The sequence below is a fragment of the Ranitomeya variabilis genome, chromosome 3, assembly GCF_051348905.1.
Source record: "Ranitomeya variabilis isolate aRanVar5 chromosome 3, aRanVar5.hap1, whole genome shotgun sequence".
NCBI lineage: Eukaryota > Metazoa > Chordata > Amphibia > Anura > Dendrobatidae > Ranitomeya > Ranitomeya variabilis.
The window spans coordinates 157,844,536-157,868,269 of record NC_135234.1 but is presented as its reverse complement, the minus strand read 5'-3'; the positions used below and the strand labels follow the sequence as shown (position 1 = coordinate 157,868,269).

Below are 23,734 nucleotides of genomic sequence, written 5' to 3'. Positions count from 1 at the left end.
CCCCATATCCCACCGCTACAGGGAGTGGGAAGAGAGTGGCCAAGTGCCAGAATAGGTGCATCTTCCAGATGTGCCTTTTCTGGGGTGGCTGGGGGGCAGATGTTTGTAGCCACGGGGGGGCCAATAACCATGGACCCTCTCCTGGCTATTAATATCTGCCCTCAGTCACTGGCTTTACCGCTCTGGCGGAGAAAATTGCGCGGGAGCCCACGCCAATTTTTTCCGCCATTTAACCCTTTATTTCAGCAGCTACAGCGCTGAAATTTTGCACATACACACTACTAACATTAGTAGTGTGGAATATGCAAAAAAAAAGGGGATATGAGATGGTTTACTGTATGTAAACCACGTCTCATATCCTGTCGGGTTTGTGCAGGAGAAATGAAAAGCCGGCAATTGAATTACCGACTTTTCACTAACAGCGCTGCGTATTTCTCGCAAGTCACACTGCTGGTCCGTGTGGAATCCGTATTTTTCTCGCCCCCATAGACTTTCATTGGCGTATTATTTGCGCAATACGCTGACAAACGCAGCATGCTGCGATTTTGTACGGCCGTAGAACGCCGTATAATACTGAACCGTAATATACGGCTAATAGGAGCAGCCCCATTGAGAAGCATTGTGCCGTATGTAATGCGAGTTTTACGTACGTAGTTTTTGCGCTCTTACGTACGTAAAACACGCATGTGTGACCCCAGCCTAAGAGTTATAAAGAAATAGCCTCAACCATATATGTACCTGCCTTACTGCACATGGCTGAAGCTTGGCCTAGCCGGACTACTCATTTCTTATTCCAGAAGCATGCAGAAAATCCTGTATCCTGACACACTATGGACAAGTTTTTCTTCTCTGTAATGGAAAATTCTAAGTTTATAGTTCCTTAAAGGTGCCTCTTACATATATGTAGCACAAGTCTTGATTCCATGTGTCGCTCATGTCTTTATGCAAAAGTAGTAATTCACAAAGGTGAGTCAGGGCACAAAAATGGCAGCCTCATTGAGTATGGATCACGGCCCACACAAAATACATGAATACACTATACATAAATATTACACCTGAAAATGCAGAGCGCATCATAGACTTCTGTAATATAAAATAAGTAAAAGAATTATATAATACAAAAAAATATATCCATGTAAACAATAAAAAAGAAAATGTAAACAATAGACAAAAAAGGAAGCGAAAGCTCATGATAAAACAGTGGTTGAAAACAAGGCTTAGCACTCATAATCAACAGCCATAATTCTTTTATTCTGAAAAAGCAAGAAAAATAGATAAATCAGGGCATGTTCTTTGCACAGCGAGCAGCGTCTGGACTACAGAGATGTGCAACACAATGTACGATAACATAGGCCCATTTACTAGAACAAATATTGCTCCCGTATAAAAGTAACCAGCGTCAAAAACAACCCTTAGACCTGCTGAAATTGGATTAGTGCTGAAAAATTACAGATAATGGATAAAAACTGAAATTCTGGAAATTGCTGAATTTGTATTTATACCTATGTCAAGGGTCAATATTACAGACCTGTAGACATTATATGTTTACCTCTGCACAGCCATCACTAACCTTTTCCAAGATGGCGCTGGTGACTTCAATCGTCATTGTGCATGACATTGCAGTGGGTTAATTAGGATGCTGAATACAGAGGTTTTGTTATAAAGATGTTCCTGTGACCTGTAGGGCGTCATCTGTGCTATATTTATTATTGTCATTTTTCACCTGCTATTTACCTGCATAATTAAGCACTGCTGCACTTTTTCGGTACACTGTGATACAGTAATACTAGTACTTTTAATGTAAATGGTCATATAGCTGTATATTGTATATTCACTTTGTATGTGTATTTTCACAACATTGTATATTCACCTTCCTAATCACTTTTTTCTTTGAATATATGGCATTGTATCCTATCACTGCTTGAGGAAGGCTCTCACTTAGAAGGGAAATGCTGCCACTGCCAGTATGGGCTAGTAAACCACTGGTTTTTGTCATATTGCTTGGTAAGCTGCCTCCAGTAACATTTTATCTGGATGGTTTGGTCTTTGCCACTGAGGTTCTGCGCCCACATTACCCTGGTGCTGCTCCTTCTTTTCTATTTTTTACCTCTGCAATCAGTGAGAACTTTGGGGTCGTGCAGACATCCGGAATAATCAGACAAGTGCTATTCATCGTTTTCACAGATAACACTCGTTGCCATCTTATTCAGTGCACATATGAAAAAGAAAAATAACCGCTGCATGCCAGAGTAAGATCCGGAAGCCATCGGACTACACTCGGATGTCTTCAGAGGGTGATTAGCATAATTGATCCGATTTTCTCAGATGTGAAAAAATAAGCTTGTCTGCACCTGCCCTTCCACCAATTTTCTCTTGTGGGTATTCAAGAAATCTGTGAGAAAATGGTCTGTGTGCCTCTCTGTAAGCAAAGGCACATGGAGGTACAGTGTGGGCCAACGGAATCCATATAACATGGATCAGGAACCTGGAGAAATTAAAAACCCCGCAGCTCCTCTCCAGAGGCATCATCAGAATTGATGAAGGTCAGCGCGGTGGAAAGGAACCCACCCTCACAGATATTTCTTGCCATTTTGTGTGTAGAGGTGGGGGGACATCACAGCAAAACCAGCACATGATATGTGTCACATACAGTGCCTTCACTCTGCACATCAGCAGTGTAAACGTTGACTTTTCTATATGCTTCGAGGGAGAATAATTGGTGTTTCTTGTCAGGGTGCTGAATGCTTACAGTATACCGTACTGGGGGTACGGGAACAATACGTGACGGATAATGGCAAGCTGAGCTGCCTGGATCGCAGACTGTAGAAGTGAATATTTAGACTAATGTCTGCACAAATAGCTTTAGTTATGATCAATCAAATAGAAATGTGGTATACTGCACCCTAACACGAGCTGAACAATAAATATCGCACACGTAGTCATCCCTGCACGGAATCGCGGCCGCAGCATAAATATGGCAGGCACAGAGTTAATGCTCACTTCCCTGCTCTGACCCCATGTGCCTCTGGCTTGTGGTGAGCTGGAGATTAGGAAGTGCTCTGCTACTTTCCTCCCGTCTGTAAACACTCCGCTTCCCAGAAATGGTTACCAAATGTTCTGCGCTCGCAGAGCCATCCTGCTGTTTAAGGATGAGAAAACCTCGTCTCCCCTATCAGACGCCTGCTCTGCCAGGCATCATTGGGAATCTCAATCATCCGCCTGGATCGTTGCCGTACGGAGATGTGCTGGCGGAGCACACAGCCCGCGGATCACAAACGTTGCCGGCGCAGTATGGCGTGACAGAGAAGCTGTGTGAGGGTCTACATAGTGGGGCAGAGGCGGACACAGACAGCAGGGGGCCCTTGTGCAAGAATAGATCTGCCCTTTGCAGTCCAATGGTTTATCATAACGCACCCGGTTAGAAGTTGTGCCCCCTTACCTCTGGGGCCCCTTGTGCAGCTGCACAGGTTGCACCAATAATAATAATAATAATCTTTACTTTTATATAGCGCTAACATATTCCGCAGCGCTTTACAGTTTGCACACATTATCAACGCTGTCCCCGATGGGGCTCACAATCTAAATTCCCTATCAGTATGTCTTTGAAATGTGGGAGGAAACCGGAGTACCCGGAGGAAACCCACGCAAACACTGAGAGAACATACAAACTCTTTGCAGATGTTGTCTTGGGTGGGATTAGAACCCAGGACTCCAGCGCTGCAAGGCACACCAATGGTATGTCTGCCCCAGTAGGGCACGTCTGCCCCAGTAGGGCACGTCTGCCCCAGTAGGGCACGTCTGCCCCAGTAGGGCACGTCTGCCCCAGTAGGGCACGTCTGCCCCAGTAGGGCACGTCTGCCCCAGTAGGGCACATCTCTATGCCGTTACACCAGTCTCCTGGATGCAAGGGTAGCAAGCAGTTATGGCACACACTATTCTCAGCCTGAGTACACCCCGAGATGACAGCTTGACAATCTAGTGATCCATGCCAATCTCATGTCTATGGGGAATAACATATACTTACCAGACAACTGAGGGAAACATTTATCCTACTAGATGGATTCTGACTGTCGCGAGCTTATGATTTCCCTGGAGAGAAGCGGTGCCCCATGTTTCTGGAAGCTGCTTATTCCGGAGTCCATTGATATAGCACTTACAATAACTATTGCACATAGACAATCAATCGGACTAATATCTGGAATGCTTGTGTGACAATAACATTATTCCCCAAGGCGGCACTGTAACATACCGGTATACACACGGTCCGTCTCTGTACATAGGCAGCTCAGACCAACCTAAAACACTGATCTGACCGGGAGCCTTCGCCTTTACCAAGCATGAAATATTTATCTACAAACAGATGTGCAGATCCAGCTAACTGTGGTGAGACCTGCTGAGAATATGTATGTGGTGGTCATACACACAACATTAGGGGGTTTAGACCACGTTTTTGAAGCTTCCCATACAAGTGAGATACATTTGTTCAGCAGTTAACTTTCCCAACTCCTCCATACATATGGGTGTCCAGATCGGCTCCGCGTTCATGTGTCTTCAACAGAGTGAGATGAGAAAACAAAAAACCGTTCAGCCAGCCCTACAGAAGTCGAACACTTTGCCCGTTTTTCAGCTGTGTATGGGGCCTTTTAATTTATACTACTGATCGCTAGAGGTCTGTTCCATCTGAATGAAGAAGAGGTTGGCCATTATCACCTCCACTCCATTCATTGCCTATGGCACTGCCCGAGGTGGCAGAGTGATCAGTGAGTTATTCTATAAACTTGGAAAAAACACAACATGAATAAAAACTACCAAAGACCCATCAGTGTGTATGAGGGCTTCCTGCCTCACCCACAAGTTAGATTGGGGGGAGACAAACATCAAGCAATTAATATATCAGTGCCCGATCCTTTGCTTCAGGGGAGACAGCTATTGACAGTGGCCTTCTCCCCTGAGCCAATGAGCAGAGTGGACCGCTGTATGTGTAAGGAGGAAGACCGGGCTGCTGGTACCTACGTCATGCCGGGTCCAGAACTGTCGAGGCTGCATCAAGCGGTGCCGGGGGGAAAGAATAGGGGACCGGACAGGTCCCACGACCTGCGCAGAGGGGGCGTGGCTAAGCCGGGCAGTGAGCAGGAAGCGCAGGAGAGTGCTCTCAGTGCTCCGCCGTTACAGAGGCAGTGCATAGACGTGCCGGGCAGAGCTTAGGTGAACGCTACAGTGATTTTTGTACTAAAATCATAAATAAAATCCAGGAATCAATTCAAAAGAAGTGAACATATATTCCCTTAAAACTTATCTTTTAATAATCCAATATTAAAAAACACCTACCCAGTGAACAAACTGGTAAGATACCAATAATATAAATGACCACAAAAAAGCCTACAATGACCCTGCAATAGGCCTAGATGATTGCCTGCCTGAACGCTCCAGTGAGCCAGCGAGGGTTCCGAGTGCCACAAGCACCAGCCAAACAGAGTGCAGTGCTCGCGCGGAAGAGCAGGTGCCAGCGGCAGGACCCTGAGGTGCGTTCCCATTGCTGATATATGCGCAGCAGCGCACGTGTGCAATATGACTACTGCAGCGCTCCCCACTTTGGCTGCACAGATTTATGGACTAGGGGCTCAGCGGGCAAAACTGGTGACCACCCGTTGCCGCCAGAAGCTGGACCGTGATTTGTTGGGATCCATCTGAGGACACTGCGCCAGCCGTTGCTCCAACTCCCATCAGACTGTATGTGGATGAGGATCAAAGACTACGATAAGTGTCATTTAACTATCAGACTGTTGCATTAACTATTTTACTTCCCTTGATTCCGGTTATTTAACTCCCTGCGAGGAGATAATTTTCATATTTTTGTTAATAATTAAATAATATTGTTATACAGCATTGTTCTGCAATCCCTGCGTTACTGCACTTCCAAACCTGCTTTCATATGGGGGAGTCAGGAGATGTACCTGTTGGGTGAAGGCTCAGTGATACATCTGTATGGCTAGCCTTAGTTAAGTATGATCTGCAGAGAATATATCACGTTTTTGGCCAGCATTAGGGTAAATACATGTGACATATCTGTAGCAGACATTTTGACACTAAAGACCCCCATACAAATTAGATGAAAGTTGGCCAAACCTGCCAATTTAAGCAATACGGTCCCATATGACCATCTGCTATGTATAGGAGCCTCCAGATGGAATCTCATCGCTCGGTACTTTTGTTTTCAAGAGAGGTAAACCGCAGTTCGAGGTGTTTGGCAGCGGCTTTTCTGCTCTCCCCAACAAAAACACATGAACAGTTGGCTGACAAAGCTATCTCATGAATTTGGCCAGCTTAAAGAAACAATCAGCTCAATTAATCTGAATGGGGTTGTTGTGGCAGCAGGGACATGGAGTTCAGTATACCATAAATGGGACAATCTCAAAAATGTATACAACAAATCTGCCCCAAGTGAATTCACCCTGAGGTGTGCTGCTACTACCGCACTCACCGCCTAGACACAAGTCTACGGTCATCAATATGTAGGATCACTGGAGATGCACTGCTTTGCATTTTCATCTTCGCTCGGCATAAAAACCAACGTAATGGTGTTGATGATGGGGATCTGATATCTCATAATCAGGCAGCAGCTCTGCTGCAAGACATCTTGAGGCAAGGACCTGTCAGTCACTCCACCATTGAAGTGCAGTCTGAAAGCGCCGTGTCTCTAGGAGAGAAGCACGGACCTGCTGCCTTTATCCTGAATGTACGCGCTGCCTGCAGTCGATAGACGCTGCCGTCTCCCCGTTCTCATTGATGTTGTATTGACTCTTTATGTACTATGCTTACACAGGCACCGTGAATATATTACAATACAACAATATAAGAGATTGCCAGTTCTTGTCTGCCACTGTGTGACAATGGAGCAGGTCAGTCCCGGGGCAAGCCTGTAAATAATGTGTGCCTGAATTACGCAGGACGGTATACCCTAGCCGTATACAACAGGGAACACTTTAGGTTGCCTTCATGCTTTACTGTGGAGATCGTGCTCTCCTAGTAATAGGACAGTATTAGTACAAAAGAAACATTCCCTAAGAAAATGCCGGGAAATGTTTCCCTTCCAATTCCCATTTTTAAAGAATAAAGGCGTACAGACAAGCGGATGTTTAAAGAGGCGACGGAACGTGAGAAAGCCTAAGGCTCTGTTCACACTAATACTGTGACTTAACGGAGAGAAGACAGGTATGATGGATCTATTTTTATACAGATGACACTGACTTATAACAGGGTATAATATTCGGTTTCCAATGGGTTCTTGTGTGTAGCCAGCAAGGCTAGGGCTGCAGGCCTGGAACTCTGCTCCAGCGCACAGGCCTCATGTGCCTATATCACCACAAAGTACACCGCAGCTTACAATGCACATACGTAACACATCTGTGCAATCTACACTGACACACTGTTGTTACTGAAAACGACATGTAAAAAGTGCACGCAGGGCCTGGGATCTGTTCCCATTTCTGCTTAGAAACATGCAGATGAAACAGACTTTAGACAGCCGCGTGAAAGAGCATTTATAGAGATCGCTTGTTAATGCTTGGTTTAGGGGGCTGATTCCCCCCACTCTCATATAAGATGTCGGTATAGGAAAAGCCGGAGAAGTACAGACAGAAGCCAATGTTATGAAAACAAACAGTGAGAGGAATGTGAGATCTCCGTGTGATGGGAGCCAGGCTGCACGGTCTGCGCACCATAGTGAAAGAGCTCCGCAAGACTGCTCTGCCCCATGTGCCCTGTGAGCTCTCATGACAAGAGGGGGCAGGGACATGCACTTGTTATCTAAGGACAGGGCTCCTGCACTCTTCAAGACTATTGTTCAGCAAGTCAGACAAAATAAACCTCTTCCCTGCCAAAATGCAACCCTACAAAACCCAATACAGCTAATATAATCCCCTGGTGGCCATGTATCACAGTGTGGGGTGGATCCCATGCAGATTTCATCCCGCCAATGCACCTTAATGAGCACTGCTTGGAGCTCGTTTACACCGGCTGACGAACAAAGATGGGCACAAAATGATTGCCAATATGGCCGTTCTGCCCCCATACAGTATGTTATTGGCAGCACATCTTCTGTTTACACAGGGCAATGTGCTGCCAATAACAATGATTTTGTGCCAGCATAAACGACAGTATCGCCTGATGATCAAACATTTAGCAATTTCATCAGGTGATCGATCGCCTCAATGTTTATACCGGGAAGGAACCATTATCTACCTGTCTAAACGCATCCCAACATACACATGGTGCCAATTTACTGGAACAGTTGTCCTGTTAGATTGCTTAAAGTGAACCTTTCGCTTCTAGAAATGTGATTTACCTGAAGATATGGGGTTAATCTGCTGGTAAACTTGATCACATTAGAGAGCGGTGACTGTACCTGCTCAAAAAACTGCAAGCGAGCAGCTGCAAGGAGAACAAAGCGGCATGTTCTCCTTCTAGCCACAACGCCATTAAAGGGAATCTGTCAGCAGCTTTTTTCTATGTACTCTGAAGACAGCAGGAGATCGAGGCAGAAACACAGAACTCTGGGATGTGTCACTTATCAAAGTGCCTGCTGTTTAACTGTGAAGGATTTATCACCAACACTGCCGGACTAGTAAGTGATAAGCAGCTCACTGTCCATGGACTTTGTACACAGAGAGCCTGGTCTGGAGGGGGTCAGCTATGTGTGGGCGGGGTCAGCTATGTGTGGGCGGGGTTAGCTGTGGTGTGGGCAGGGTCAGCTTTCTCAGCTCTGCTTCATTCTAAATCTAGAAGCTCTGATTGTGTCAGAACAGCTGCACCCAGTAATCCAAGTGATATATCTTTGGATTTAGGGTCTCTGGCTACTTCAGGCTGCTCTCAGATGAGGTAGCAAAATTCTGCTGACAGGTTCCCTTTACGCCAGCTACACAGGATTTAAATTCTATTTCTATGCAGATTAACCCTATATCTGCAGGTAAATCGCATTACTGAACACATGCTCTTTAAAGGAAACCTGTCACCCCCAAAATGGAAGGTGAGCTAAGCCCACCAGCATCAGGGGCTTATCTACAGCATTCTGTATCCTGAAAGATGAGAAAAAGAGGTTAGATTATACTCACCCAGGGGCGGTCCCGCTGCGGTCCGGGGCCTCCCATCTTCTTACGATGACGTCCTCTTCTTGTCTTCACGCTGCGGCTCCGACGCAGGTGTACTTTGTCCTGTTGAGGGCAGAGCAAAGAACTGCAGTGCGCAGGCGCCGGGAAAGGTCAGAGAGGCCGGGCACCTGCGCACTGCAGTACTTTCCAGAATGCTGTGGATAAGCCCCTGATGCTGGTGGGCTTAGCTCACCTTCGATTTTGGGGGTGACAGGTTCCCTTTAATATAAAGTAACAGGGCACTGTTAGGGGACTGCAGTCTATGGGGGCGTTGGTGTGTATGCTCACTATGAGGCACTGCCGTCAGAGACATGTTGTATTGGGAAGACGGCACTGAAATGAGACTAGAGCTGAGAAGAGTCTGCTCCTGCATGGCAGCCTTCTGTGTGTGTCCGGCTTTGCGGGTGTCTCTTGAGCAGGACCCAGTAATGGACGCCGGGCACAGAAGTGAAGGTTGCCAGCCAGGGTGAACCAGACTGGACGCTGGGCCAAGGGCAGTGCACGTCGCTTTGCCCTCGTCTACAGGAGACATTCTGACTGTGCGGCAGCATGTACAAGTCACGCCGCCATTTGGCTACGTTCACATTTGCGTTGTTGTGTGTTGCGTCGGCAACGCATCGGCGACGCAACGCATGCAAAATGCATTGTTTTGTGACGCATGCTTCCTTTTTTTGCATGATTTTGGACGCAAAAAAAATGCAACTTGCTGCGTCCTCTGCGCCCTGACGCGTGCGCCCAAAAAGACGCATGCATCACAAAACGCAACACAACGCATGTCCATGCGCCCCCATGTTAAATATAGGGGCGCATGACGCATGTGGCGACGCTGCGGCGCACAAGGCAAATGTGAACGTAGCCTTACTGCGGCTATGGTGCGGCCATATTTAACATTCACCTAATACAATACATGCAGCTATTGCAGGAAACACACGGGCGGTTTGAAACACGTTTTTGTGCCCCACTGACTGCTCAGCAGACAGCTATGGTGACAGAGGCAATTTCCTAGCTACCAGCACGGACTCCATGGGATAGAAGACCTCATTAACGGAGAGCTCAAACGCATCAAGCGCCACAGAAAACTGCAACGAAATGACGACTGTGCGGCCACAGACGTGTCATGTGAACGTGTCCTACGAGTTTTGTTTTATTCTCTAGATAAAGCATTGCTGTGGGGAACACGGCACCGTATGGCGGCACACAGGGCGGGAGCCGAGTGTTACTTCCCGAGCCCCTCAGGTCCGCACCGCCGCCGTCAGGACTCAGTAACCGGGGAGCACGGCTCCATGGTGTGGACTTCGGACCATGAGCGCCGTCTCCCCAGGTCACCAAACTCCTTGTGACAGACACTGCTCGCTGCAAAAATAAAAGGCTGTGGAACTACACATCCCAGCACGCAGTACAAGAACATGCCTGCAGAGCCGCCGGGCAGTGAGGGGTTAAGCAGCGTGTAATCTGCAGCCCCGCTCCGCCGGCCGCCTAATCCCCAGCTGCTGCCGAGAGATCGCTGATTGCAGGGATACGGGACGGAGATAGCAGCGCAATCCTGCAATTAGGCAGCAGAATAGCTAATGGGCCGTGGAGCCACTGATCCGGAGAATACTTCCTAATTAACTCCCGGCCACCTATGTGTGACAGCGGCCGTGCACCGGGGGCTCCGCACCGGAGATTAACCCGGGGATGAAGGACAGCTGTGAGGACGTGACACGCTTCCCTGTAGTCAGTGACGATCGTGTCCTGGCAGTTATACCGCCATTTTATTACTCTGCCAGGGTGTATGTGGCGCCCGCACCGCCGGAGGAGGCGCGCACAGAATACTAATGGGCGCAGCCGGGAGATGCCGCAGGGGTTAACAGCCAGCGGATGCGCTAATGTGAGTGATCCGCCCGGCGTCTCCGCTGCGTGGGAACAACGATCATTGCCGCCTGTAACCGGTGTGTGGTGAACTCGTGACAGGATTCTATCATCTGCTACAGGAGAACACTGGAAGCGATGTCTATGGCGGCGCTAGCGCTAAGGCCGCGGTCACACCCTCAGTATTACCTCAGTATAAAATCAGGAGGAAAGTATCATAGAAACCCGTCAGCACTGCTGTATTTATCACCCACTCCTGGTTTTGGCTTACAGGTACTGAGGTAAAAAACCCGCCACACACTGAACGTGGCTAATAGCGTGTATGGCGGTGTAGGGGTTACTATGTTACTACGGTTACTCCTCTGAGGCATTACATCTGCTCCCATTGGTTTCCATGGGAAGTCTGCACTGTGCAGGCGGCCATGTCACAGTCGCCCAGGGCCGCAGCGGTCAGCCGCACATGCATCGCCCTGTGGTTAGGGCCTTCCCATGCACGGACCTGTGGCACATACCGGTCAGCTGTGTCCACCATGTGTATTCTGGGTCAGCAAAAAATGCATCTCAACATGAGCGGGGCTTGTGTGGCGGAGTCTGATCCGCAGGGGACGTGCTCCGAGAAGACCCCGCCTAAATAACACTGTGATTACAGGGATTTTCCCATGGAAGATTATCACCATCCACAGGATAAGATGAATGTGTGATGGTCGTGGGCCCACCCTGATAACAGAGGTGGGAGCGGACACCTCCATTCCTCCTCATGTCCTAACTGAATGGCGGGGCACAGTCGCACATAATTGCTCCCACTTCATTCAGCGTCTGTGGACCCGGTAGAGCGCTCCGCTATCTCTGTCAGTCCCATAGCCATGAATGGCGCCTCAGCAGTCAGGTGTGGCCACGCCGCTCCAATCGGTGGCATCCACAGTGAGCGGGGGTCCCGGAGGTGGGGCACCCAGTGATCGGGCAGGTGTTGCCTGTCCTGTGGAGAGGTGATAAATGTCTTATGAAGGAAACACAGTAGTGTGAGTAAGGGTGTGTTTCCACGGTACAGACTGACAGCGCTGCCGGCTTTTGTATATGGTGATTCCGGATGTGTTTATTGAACCGTGCGGAATCATCGCGTCTTATACATAGAACGGTGCTATTTATCTTGTGGAGACTGAGCGTCTCCGCTGTGGTCTAGAAAGACGCGCCGCCGCATGTGTCTGCCACCTGCGTCTTTTCATAAAATCCCATCCACTATGCTGTAACATCTGGCCGCTGCGCATTGCGTTTCCTGACTGTGGAAACATACCCTAAAGGCTCCATACACATTGGACTAATGTTGGCTGAACCTGCCGTCATGTGGGGCCTCCAGACTCCCCCCCAAACAGATGATGTTGGAGGAGAGAAGGATCTGGCACGTCAGATTTCCAACAGCCCATCCTTTTGTTCTCCGGAGAGTCTGGCAGCAGCTCTGAGATGCAGGAGCGCTGGCCGAGTATGCCGTTACTGTGTGTCGGAGCTGTCGGCTGAGACGGCTATCTGATGTATAGGGGCGTAAGGCTAGGACCCCGCTGTGACTCTTGGTCGCTGTGTAATTGCCACAACCTTAATGATTCCTTACATTGGTTGCAAGACTTACAGCCATATCACAGTAGTCGCTCCTAGTAGTCACAGCCTATCTGTACCCTATAAATTCCACAGTGCTCGCCTAATAGCTGCATCCACAATCATCAGCAGCTCTGATCATCCCGCCATCATCCATATGAGAACAATGTAGTGTTTTCTCCCCTGACCCTGTAGATCGTCCCACCAGATCCAGCTTTACCCTGTATCCTACATGCTCTTGTCTGGCATTTACCAGTGTGAGCCCGGCCTGCCACTATTATTCTACCTCACTAATAGGATCTTTGAGGATTTCAAGCTATCGTGTCCCAGATAAACTACCACCCAGCCTGTCCTCACAGCCAGATAGGGTGATCTGTGCACTCGGTGTATGTCAGGATCCCCCTACTGATGGATGTCTCCATATAGGGGTATGAGGCACCCAGGCTCCATGGTGCAGACAAATTATACCATGGCGTGATGCACTGATAACCAGTACACTGATTATCCCAGGATCTATGTATGTGTGTTATCGGGAACCACTCGTCTTTGTATGGTGGGACTGGAGACAGCCGTCCAAGCGCTGAACTACTGAAGGTTAGTGGCTTTGGCGAGGTGGCTGCCCGTGCCGTACTAGGGGTTGTAGTATCTGTTGGCGGATCTTATTTAGTGGGGTTCACTGTATGAGAACTGTGACTATCACCCCAACATCTGCATCCAGAAATCAAGGGAGGGATGGGTTGGATCTTCAACCTGTTCAATCCTGTTATTTCCTCTCGGAGGCGTCTCTCTCCCTCCCTCTACTGAAATAACACAGACACTCATCCGAGCAGAACGCCTGTATTTATGGGGAGTCAGGGAAAGTATACATGGCATAGCAGGGTGACGGATACGCTTAAGAACCTGACTCACCCCCAGCCCCAAACAGATCATGGGGCAGAGAAGGATCTGGTCTGTTCAATATCTGATAACTGATCCTTTTGTTTTCAGAGACATAAGACAGTGTCATAGGAGTCTCTTACAGAGGACACAGGAGCACTTGGCCGAACGTTCCTGTGCAAGGGGGCTCAAGGGGAGGTAGATATATATTATTCAAGGGGGGTGGCTCTGGGAGGTCAATGTCTATTGTGGATGGGGGCTCGAGGGGAGGTAGATGTATACTGTGGATGGGGGGCTCGGGGAGAGGTAGATGTATATTGTGAATGGGGGGCTCAGGGGAGGTAGATGGCTATTGCGGATGGGGGGCTCGGGGGAGGTAGATGGCTATTGTGGAGGGGGGGCTGGGGGGAGGTAGATGGCTATTGTGGATGGGGGCTCGGGGGAGATAGATGGCTATTGTGGATGGGGGGCTCGGGGGAGGTAGATGGCTATTGTGGATGGGGGGCTCGGGGGAGGTAGATGGCTATTGTGGATGGGGGGCTCGGGGGAGGTAGATGGCTATTGTGGATGGGGGGCTCGGGGGAGGTAGATGGCTATTGTGGATGGGGGGCTCGGGGGAGGTAGATGGCTATTGTGGATGGGGGGCTCGGGGGAGGTAGATGGCTATTGTGGATGGGGGGCTCGGGGGAGGTAGATGGCTATTGTGGATGGGGGGCTCGGGGGAGGTAGATGGCTATTGTGGATGGGGGGCTCGGGGGAGGTAGATGGCTATTGTGGATGGGGGGCTCGGGGGAGGTAGATGGCTATTGTGGATGGGGGGCTCGGGGGAGGTAGATGGCTATTGCGGATGGGGGGCTCGGGGGAGGTAGATGGCTATTGCGGATGGGGGGCTCGGGGGAGGTAGATGGCTATTGCGGATGGGGGGCTCGGGGGAGGTAGATGGCTATTGCGGATGGGGGGCTCGGGGGAGGTAGATGGCTATTGCGGATGGGGGGCTCGGGGGAGGTAGATGGCTATTGCGGATGGGGGGCTCGGGGGAGGTAGATGGCTATTGCGGATGGGGGGCTCGGGGGAGGTAGATGGCTATTGCGGATGGGGGGCTCGGGGGAGGTAGATGGCTATTGCGGATGGGGGGCTCGGGGGAGGTAGATGGCTATTGCGGATGGGGGCTCGGGGGAGATAGATGGCTATTGCGGATGGGGCTCGGGGGAGATAGATGGCTATTGCGGATGACGGCTCAGGGGAGGTAGATGGCTATTGTGGATGGGGGGCTCAAGGGAGGTGGCTATTGTGGATGGGGGGGCTCGAGGGAGGTGGCTATTGCGGATGGTGGGTTTGGGGGAGGTAGATGGCTATTGTGGATGGGGGGTCTCAGGGCCGGAAAATGATGGCCATGTATGTGTGTATGGCTTTTTTGTGGCATGTGCCCATTTTGCAAACACAGCTATATGTAAATCGCCGTGCTGTCAGGGCGCATGGCAGGTTGGGGTCTTGATCGCCATAACTCTTATTTTGATGTCTCACATTAGGCTAGACCATCTGTGATTGATGGTTAGGATCTGACCACTGCCCCCTCTACAAGAAAGCATTAAGGCTACGTTCACATTTGCGTTGTGCGCCGCAGCGTCGGCAACGCACAACGCAAATGTGAACGTATGCACAACGCAGCGTTTTGTGACGCATGCGTCCTTTTTTTGCTTGATTTTGGACGCACAAAAAATGCAACTTGCTGCGTCCTGTGCGCCCTGACGCGTGCGCCACAGCGACGCATGCGTCACAAAACGCAAATGCAACGCATGTCCATGCGCCCCCATGTTAAATATAGGGACGCAGCGGCGCCCGACGCTAATGTGAACGTAGCCTAACAATGGGCCACATGGATTACACGGCCCAGTGGCTCAGACAGACGGGGGGCTGTGCCTGGTGCTTGTCCCAGTCACGGGGTCCTAGAGGTTGAGCCCCCATGTTCGGCCATCCTGATTTATAAGCAGTGGTGAGGATGTGGTGTGCCCGCTGCAGGCTTGTGCCCAGTCAGGGAGTATGGGGGCGCACACCACACTCACACTGCGCGACCCCCTCCCCCAATCCCGACAGGCTTCTTTACAGGGCGCGGTAATATTGCGACATGTGTGTTATGTCATCACCACAGAAGTGCCGTATAAACAGACACGTACGACGGGTTAGACTTGTCAGTCGCTTCCTCCACATTGCTGCTGGTGGGGAATGTGTGACGTTCCGCACAGATGTCGCATGCTTCTCCGTGCGTCACTGCTGACACATGACCCGCACACGGTGCACGAGGTTACAATGGGGAGGAAGCAGCGAGCGCTCACAATGCGGGACACGGAACTATAACGGGGAGATCACGGCCGCCGCCATCTGACCTGTGCCCGGGGCTCCGCACACTCCCGGGAGCAGCCACGATGTCCTCCGCCAGCAGCGGCCTCCGTGCCGGACTACAGGAAGGGCGGACTATCACGTGAACTGCTCTTCGGTGCCGGCACTGTGGAGTCCTGCAGGGCGCCCCGTGTGAGCCACACTCCCGGCCGGGCCCTCGGCTTCTCCGTCAGCTACACACGTGTCCTGTTATGCGCGGGCCGTGTGCTGCTCCTGCACTGCCGGAGATGGCGCCTCCGCCGGTACATCTGCTCCTCTCATGGACGGGCCGGGGGCAGGCTCCAGAAAGCTGCCGCCACCGCTCCCGCCTGTGCACACAGCAGCCATCGCGCACACAGCAGCCATCGCGCACGTTACAATCGGCTCTGCCATGAAGCGCTATCTGTGTGCAGTGTGGCCGAGGTCAGTAGTGACCCTGCGCCATATGCCTCAGCAGGGACGCGACTCCTGAAAGTCGCAGCCGACAATCTATGCCGCGGATTTTTATATTTAATAAAGCTGAAATCTGTATGAGGCTTTCAGAGTCGTCCTGGCCTAAACCAGTGTTGCATGGGCACCGTGGTCATGGGTCCGCGGCCGGCATGGCGTGTGGAGGGTTATTCCCTGTAATGGGGCTTCCAGCAGTGTTAAGATGTAACCGATCCCTGAGAGAAGTGATGGCAGTGGTGGGCGCCCAGCAATGCGCCATTATCCGGGCGGGCACCGCACACGATCGTACGGAGAGTGTTTGGTGGTCCCACTGTGAGCGGCACCATGTGCGCTGCCTGCATCCACCACTGCTGGCGGGGAGAATGGCGGATTGTTGGGGTGCCAGACTCCTACTGATCTAGCTTTACCCCAAGGGCAGGTGCAGAACTCCATAATTTTGGGTCCCCACAGAACATCACATCACACACAAACCAATGTTCGTCTATGGGGCTGTGCACGGGTCCTTATTTTTTCCTTGGACAGAGGAAACAATGGCTGCCTGCCTAGTTTGATCCAATATTCTGATCGCACGACTCTGCCATGTGTCAGTGAGCTTGTCGAAAACGTCAGATTGCACTCGGATGACATCGGTGTACGGTGCGATTTTCACGGCCCTGATTCTCAGAGGAAATATACTGGTGTGACCCTATAGCCTCAGCATGAAACTATTGCACCACCCCATCTATATATATAATTGTCTAATGGTTTTTCTGTCTGTCCTGGAAATCCCGCGTCTCTGATTGGTCGAGGCCGCCTGGGCCTCGACCAATCAGCGACGGGCACAGTATCGACGTAAATGTCATAATGGTTGCCATGGCGACGATGATGTCATAAAGGTTGCCTCGACCAATCAGCGACAGGCACAGTCTGCCGCGAATTCTGGAATCATCAATCATTGTCCATATACTACGGGGACATGCATATTCTAGAATACCCGATGCGTTAGAATCGGGCCACAATCTAGTCTACTATATAATTGTCCAAGGGTCACTTCCGTCTGTCCTTCTGTCTGTCGCGGATATTCATTGGCCTCTGCCTGTCATGGAAATCCAAGTCGCTGATTGGTTGTGGCTGTTTTGCTGCGATCAATCAGCGACGGGCACAGTCCAGCGGCAAAATGGCCGCTCCTTACTCCATGCAGTCAGTGCCCGCTCCATACTCCCCTCCAGTCAGCGCTCACACAGGGTTAACGGATCGCGTTATGCCGCGGTGCAACGCAGTCCGTTACCGCTGCTATTAACCCTGTGTGACCAACTTTTTACTATTGATGCTGCCAATGCAGCATCAATAGTAAAAAGATCTAATGTTAAAAATAATTAAAAAAAAAAAATCGTTATATACTCACCGTCCGTAGGCCCCTCGCATCCAGAACCGGCCTTTCCCGCTCCTCGCGACGCTCCGGTAACCGCTCCATGCACTGCGATCTCATGGGCTGTGCAATATACTACATGGGCTGTGCAATGTACTACGTGGGCTGTGCAATATACTGCTTGGGCTGTGCAATGTACTAAGTGGGCTGTGCAATATACTATGTGGGCTGTGCAATGTACTGCGTGGGCTGTGCAATGTACTGCGTGGGCTGTGCAATATACTACATGGGCTGTGCAATATACTGCTTGGGCTGTGCTGTATACTGCGTGGGCTGTGCTGTATACTACGTGGGCTGTGCTGTATACTACGTGGGCTGTGCTGTATACTACGTGGGCTGTGCTGTATACTACGTGGGCTGTGCTGTATACTACGTGGGCTGTGCAATATACTACATAGGCTGTGCAATATACTGCGTGGGCTGTGCAATATACTGCTTGGGCTGTGCAATGTGCTACGTGGGCTGTGCAATATACTGCGTGGGCTGTGCAATGTACTACGTGGGCTGTGTTCTACACTACGTGGGCTGTTATATACTGCGTGCATGGGCTGTGTTATATACTGCGTGCGTGGGCTGTTATATACAACGTGAGCTGTGTTATATGCTACGTGCGCTGTTATAAACTACGTGGCTGTGTTATATGCTATGTGGGCTGTTATACACTCCGTAGGCTGTGCTATATACTACGTGACTGTGCTATATACTCCGTGGGCTGTGCTATATACTCTGTGGGCTGTGCTATATACTACGTGGCTGTGCAATATACTACGTGGCTGGGCTATTAACTACGTGGGCTGTTATATACTACGTAGCTGTGCTATATACTACGTGGCCGGCCGCGAACAATCAGCGACAGGCGCAGTTCGGCCGCGAATTGGCACGGGATTTGAACCACGCTTCGCTAATTGGTCGCTGCCAGCCGAATCCTGTGTATTCAATGTATTATTCTAAAATCTTCATAAATAAACTACATACATATTCTAGAATACCCGATGCGTTAGAATCGGGCTACCATCTAGTCTACTATATAACTGTCTAAGGGTCACTTCCATCTTTCTGTCTGTCCTTCTGTCTTTCTGTCTGTAACGGAAATCCCAAGTCGCTGATTGGTCACGGCAAAACAGCCATGACCAATCTGTGATGGGCACAGTCCAGCGGCAAAATGGCCGCTCCTTACTCCCCGCAGTCAGTGCCCGCTCCATACTCCCCTCCAGTCAGCGCTCACACAGGGTTAATGGCAGCGTTAAGGGGCCGCGTTATGCCGCGGTGTAATGTACTCCGTTAACGCTGCTATTAACCCAGTGTGACCAACTTTTTACTATTGATGCTGCCTATGCAGCATCAATAGTAAAAAGATCTAATGTTAAAAATAATAAAAAAATTAAAAAATCGTTATACTCACGTCCGTCGGCCCTCCGGATCAGGAACAGGCCTTTCCCACTCCTCGCGACGCTCCGGTGACTGCTCCATGCATTGCGATCTCACGAGATGATGACGCAGCGGTCTCGCGAGACCGCAATGTATTCTTGGGACCGGAGTGTCGCGAGGAGCATCGGTAAAGGCCTCGCTTGGATCCAGGGGGACATCGGAGGGTGAGTATATTACTATTTTTTTATTTTAATTCTTTTTTTTTAACAGGGATATGATGCCCACATTGCTATATACTATGTCGGCTGTGCAATATACTGCGTGGCTGTGCTATATACTATGTGGGCTGTGCAATATACTATGTGGGCTGTGCTATATACTACGTGGGCTGTGCAATACACTACGTGGCTGTGCAATATACTACGTGGCTTTGCTATATACTACGTGGGCTGTGCAATACACTACGTGGCTGAGCAATATACTACGTGGCTGTGCTATATACTATGTGGCCGGCCGTGAACAATCAGCGACAGGCGCAGTCCGGTCACGAATTGGCGCAGGATTTGAACCACGCTTCGCTAATTGGTCGCGCCCAGCCGTCCTAATCCTGTGTATTCAATGTATTATTCTAAAATCTTCATAAATAAACTACATACATATTCTAAAATACCTGATGCGTTAGAATCGGGCTACCATCTAGTCTATCTATATAATCGTCTAAGGGGTACTTCCGCCTGTCTGTCTGTAACGGAAATCCCACGTCGCTGATTGGTATATGTTAAAAAGGGGGGCCCACTGAGGCTCTTTCGCCCGGGGCCCTCAAAAACCTGGAGCAGGCCCTGGCTTCACTGATTGGTCATGCCCGGCCGGCCGCGAACAATCAGCGACAGGCGCAATCCGGCTGCGAATTGGCGGGAGAATTGAACCACGCTAATTGGTCGCGCCCGGCCGGCCAAATCCTGTGTATAAATTGCATTATTCTGAAAACTTCATAAATAAACTGCATACATATTGTAGAATACCCGATGCGTTAGAATCGGGCCACCATCTAATCTATATATATAATTGTCTAAGGGGTACTTCCGTCTGTTTGTCTGTAACTTCCGTAACGGAAATCCCGGGTCCCTGACTGGTCGCGGCCGGCCGTCAGCGCCAGCCTTTCTCGCTCTTCGCTACGCTCTGGTCCCAAGAATGCATTGCGGCAATGACCCGAGATCACGTGGCGGTCTCGCGAGACCGCTAAATGATCACGGGTTATTACCGCAAGGCATTACTGGGAACGGAGAGTCGCGACGAGCATCGCTAAAGACCTCGGCTGGATCCGGGGGCCGACGGAAGGTGAGTATTTAACTATTTTTTATTTTCATTGTTCTTTTAACAGGGATATGGTGCCCACATTGCTATATACTGCGTGGGCTGTGTTATATACTGCGTGGGCTGTGTTATATACTGCGTGGGCTGTGTTATATACTGCGTGGGCTGTGTTATATACTGCGTGGGCTGTGTTATATACTGCGTGGGCTGTGTTATATACTGCGTGGGCTGTGTTATATACTGCGTGGGCTGTGTTATATACTGCGTGGGCTGTGTTATATACTGCGTGGGCTGTGTAATATACTGCGTGGGCTGTGTAATATACTGCGTGGGCTGTGTTATATACTGCGTGGGCTGTGTTATATACTGCGTGGGCTGTGTTATATACTACCTCACTGTGCTATATACTACGTGGGCTGTGCTATATACTATGTGGGCTGTGCAATATACTACGTGGCTGTGCTATATACTACATGGGATATTATATACTGCGTGGGCTGTGTTATATACTACCTCGCTGTGCTATATACTACATGGGCTGTGCTATATACTACATGGCTGTGTTATATACTACATGGGCTGTGTTATATACTACCTCACTGTGCTATATACTACGTGGGCTGTGCTATATACTACGTGGCTATGCTATATACTACGTGGGCTGTGTTATATACTGCGTGGGCTGTGTTATATACTGCATGGGCTGTGTTATATACTACCTCACTGCTATATACTACATGGGTTGTGCTATATACTACGTGGGCTGTGCAATATACTACGTGGCTGTGCTATATACTACGTGGGCTGTTATTTACTGCGTGGGTTGTGTTATATACTGCGTGGGCTGTGTTATATACTGCGTGGGCTGTTACATACTACCTCGCTGTGCTATATACTACATCGGCTGTGCTATATACTACGTGGCTGTGCAATATACTACGTGGCTGTGTTATGTACTACATGGGCTGTGTTATATACTACCTCACTGTGCTATTTTCTACGTGGGCTGTGCTATATACTACGTGGGCTGTGTTATATACTGCGTGGGTTGTGTTATATACTGCATGGGCTGTGTTATATACTACCTCACTGTGCTATATACTACATGGGCTGTGCTATATACTATGTGGCTGTGCAATATACTACGTGGCTGTGCAATATACTACGTGGCTGTGTTATATTCTACATGGGCTGTGTTATATACTACGTGGCTGTGTTATATACTACGTGACTGTGCTATATACTACGTGGGCTGTGTTATATACTACATGGGCTGTGTTATATACTACCTCACTGTGCTATATACTACGTGGGCTGTGCTATATACTACGTGGCTATGCTATATACTACGTGGGCTGTGTTATATACTGCGTGGGCTGTGTTATATACTGCATGGGCTGTGTTATATACTACCTCACTGCTATATACTACATGGGTTGTGCTATATACTACGTGGGCTGTGCAATATACTACGTGGCTGTGCTATATACTACGTGGGCTGTTATTTACTGCGTGGGTTGTGTTATATACTGCGTGGGCTGTGTTATATACTGCGTGGGCTGTTACATACTACCTCGCTGTGCTATATACTACATCGGCTGTGCTATATACTACGTGGCTGTGCAATATACTACGTGGCTGTGTTATGTACTACATGGGCTGTGTTATATACTACCTCACTGTGCTATTTTCTACGTGGGCTGTGCTATATACTACGTGGGCTGTGTTATATACTGCGTGGGTTGTGTTATATACTGCATGGGCTGTGTTATATACTACCTCACTGTGCTATATACTACATGGGCTGTGCTATATACTACGTGGCTGTGCAATATACTACGTGGCTGTGCAATATACTACGTGGCTGTGTTATATTCTACATGGGCTGTGTTATATACTACGTGGCTGTGTTATATACTACGTGACTGTGCTATATACTACGTGGGCTGTGTTATATATTACGTGGGCTGTGCAGTATACTACTTGACTGCTATATACTATGTGGGCTGTGTTATATACTGCGTGGGCTGTTATATACTGCATGGGCTGTGTTATATACTGGGTGGGCTGTTATATACTACGTAAGCTGTGCTATATATTACGTGGCTGTGCAATATACTACGTGGCCTGTGTTATATACTACGTGGGCTGTGCTATGTACTACGCTGGCTGTGCTATGTACTACACGGGCTGTGCTATGTACTACACGGGCTGTGCTATATACTACGCGGGCTGTGCTATATACTACGCGGGCTGTGCTATGTACTACGCGGGCTGTGCTATGTACTACGCGGGCTGTGCTATATACTACGTGGCTGTGCCATATACTACGTGGCGGTGCAATATACTACGTGGGCTGTTATATACTACGTGGGCTGTGCTATATACTACGTGGGCTGTGCTATATACTACTTTTTGGTTGCGCCTGGCCAGTCGCAAATAATCAACGACAGGCGCAGTCCAGCCTCGAATTGGCGTGGGATTTGAACCACGCTTCACTGATTAGTCGCGCCCGGCCGGCCGAATCCTGTGTATTCCCTGAGACTCTTTCGCCCGGGGCCCTCAAAAACCTGGAGCAGGCCCTGGCTTCACTGATTGTTCGCGGCCGGCCGCGAACAATCAGTGACAGGTGTGATCCGGCCTCAAATTGGCGGGGGATTTGAACCACGCATTGCTAATTGGTCGCGCCCGGCCGGCCAACTCCTGTGTATAAATCGCATTATTCTAAAATCCTCATAAATAAACTGCATACATATTCTAGAATACCCGATGCGTTAGAATCGGGCCACCACCTAGTTAATAGTATAAAGTAGTCTAGATATCCACATCACTCTTTATTTAAAGGGAACCTGTCACCCCCAAAATCGAAGGTGAGCTAAGTCCACCGGCATCAGGGGCTTATCTACAACATTCTGGAATGCTGTAGCTAAGCCCCCGATGTATCCTGAAAGATGAGAAAAAGAGGTTAAATTATACTCACCCAGGGGCGGTCCCGGTTCTGTTCTGATCCGATGGGCGTCGTGGCACGGTCCGGGGCCTCCCATTTTCTTACGATGACGGACGTCCTCTTCTTGTCTTCAGGCTGCGGCGCAGGCGTACTTTGTCTGCCCTGTTGAGAGCAGAGCAAAGTACTGCAGTGCGCAGGCGCTGGGCCTCTCTGACCTTTCCCGGCGCCTGCGCACTGCAGTACTTTGCTCTGCCCTCAACAGGGCAGACAAAGTACACCGGAGCTGCAGCGTGAACACAAGAAGAGGACGTCATCGTAAGAAGATGGGAGGCCCCAGACCGGACCAGATGCCCATTGGACCAGAACAGAACCGTGACCGCCCCTGGGTGAGTATAATCTAACCACTTTTTC

General features: G+C 49.7%; 1 protein-coding gene across 1 annotated transcript in view; it reads right to left on the bottom strand.

The window, feature by feature from the left end:
• The window catches only part of BCOR (BCL6 corepressor), a 179,043-nt gene extending 162,849 nt beyond the window's left edge, over positions 1–16,194 (bottom strand). Inside the window, exon 1 of the mRNA XM_077294763.1 lies at positions 15,845–16,194. The gene's annotated coding sequence lies outside the window, so the exon portion shown is untranslated. The remainder of the gene's footprint in view (positions 1–15,844) is intronic.
• Positions 16,195–23,734: the final 7,540 nt, after the last annotated feature.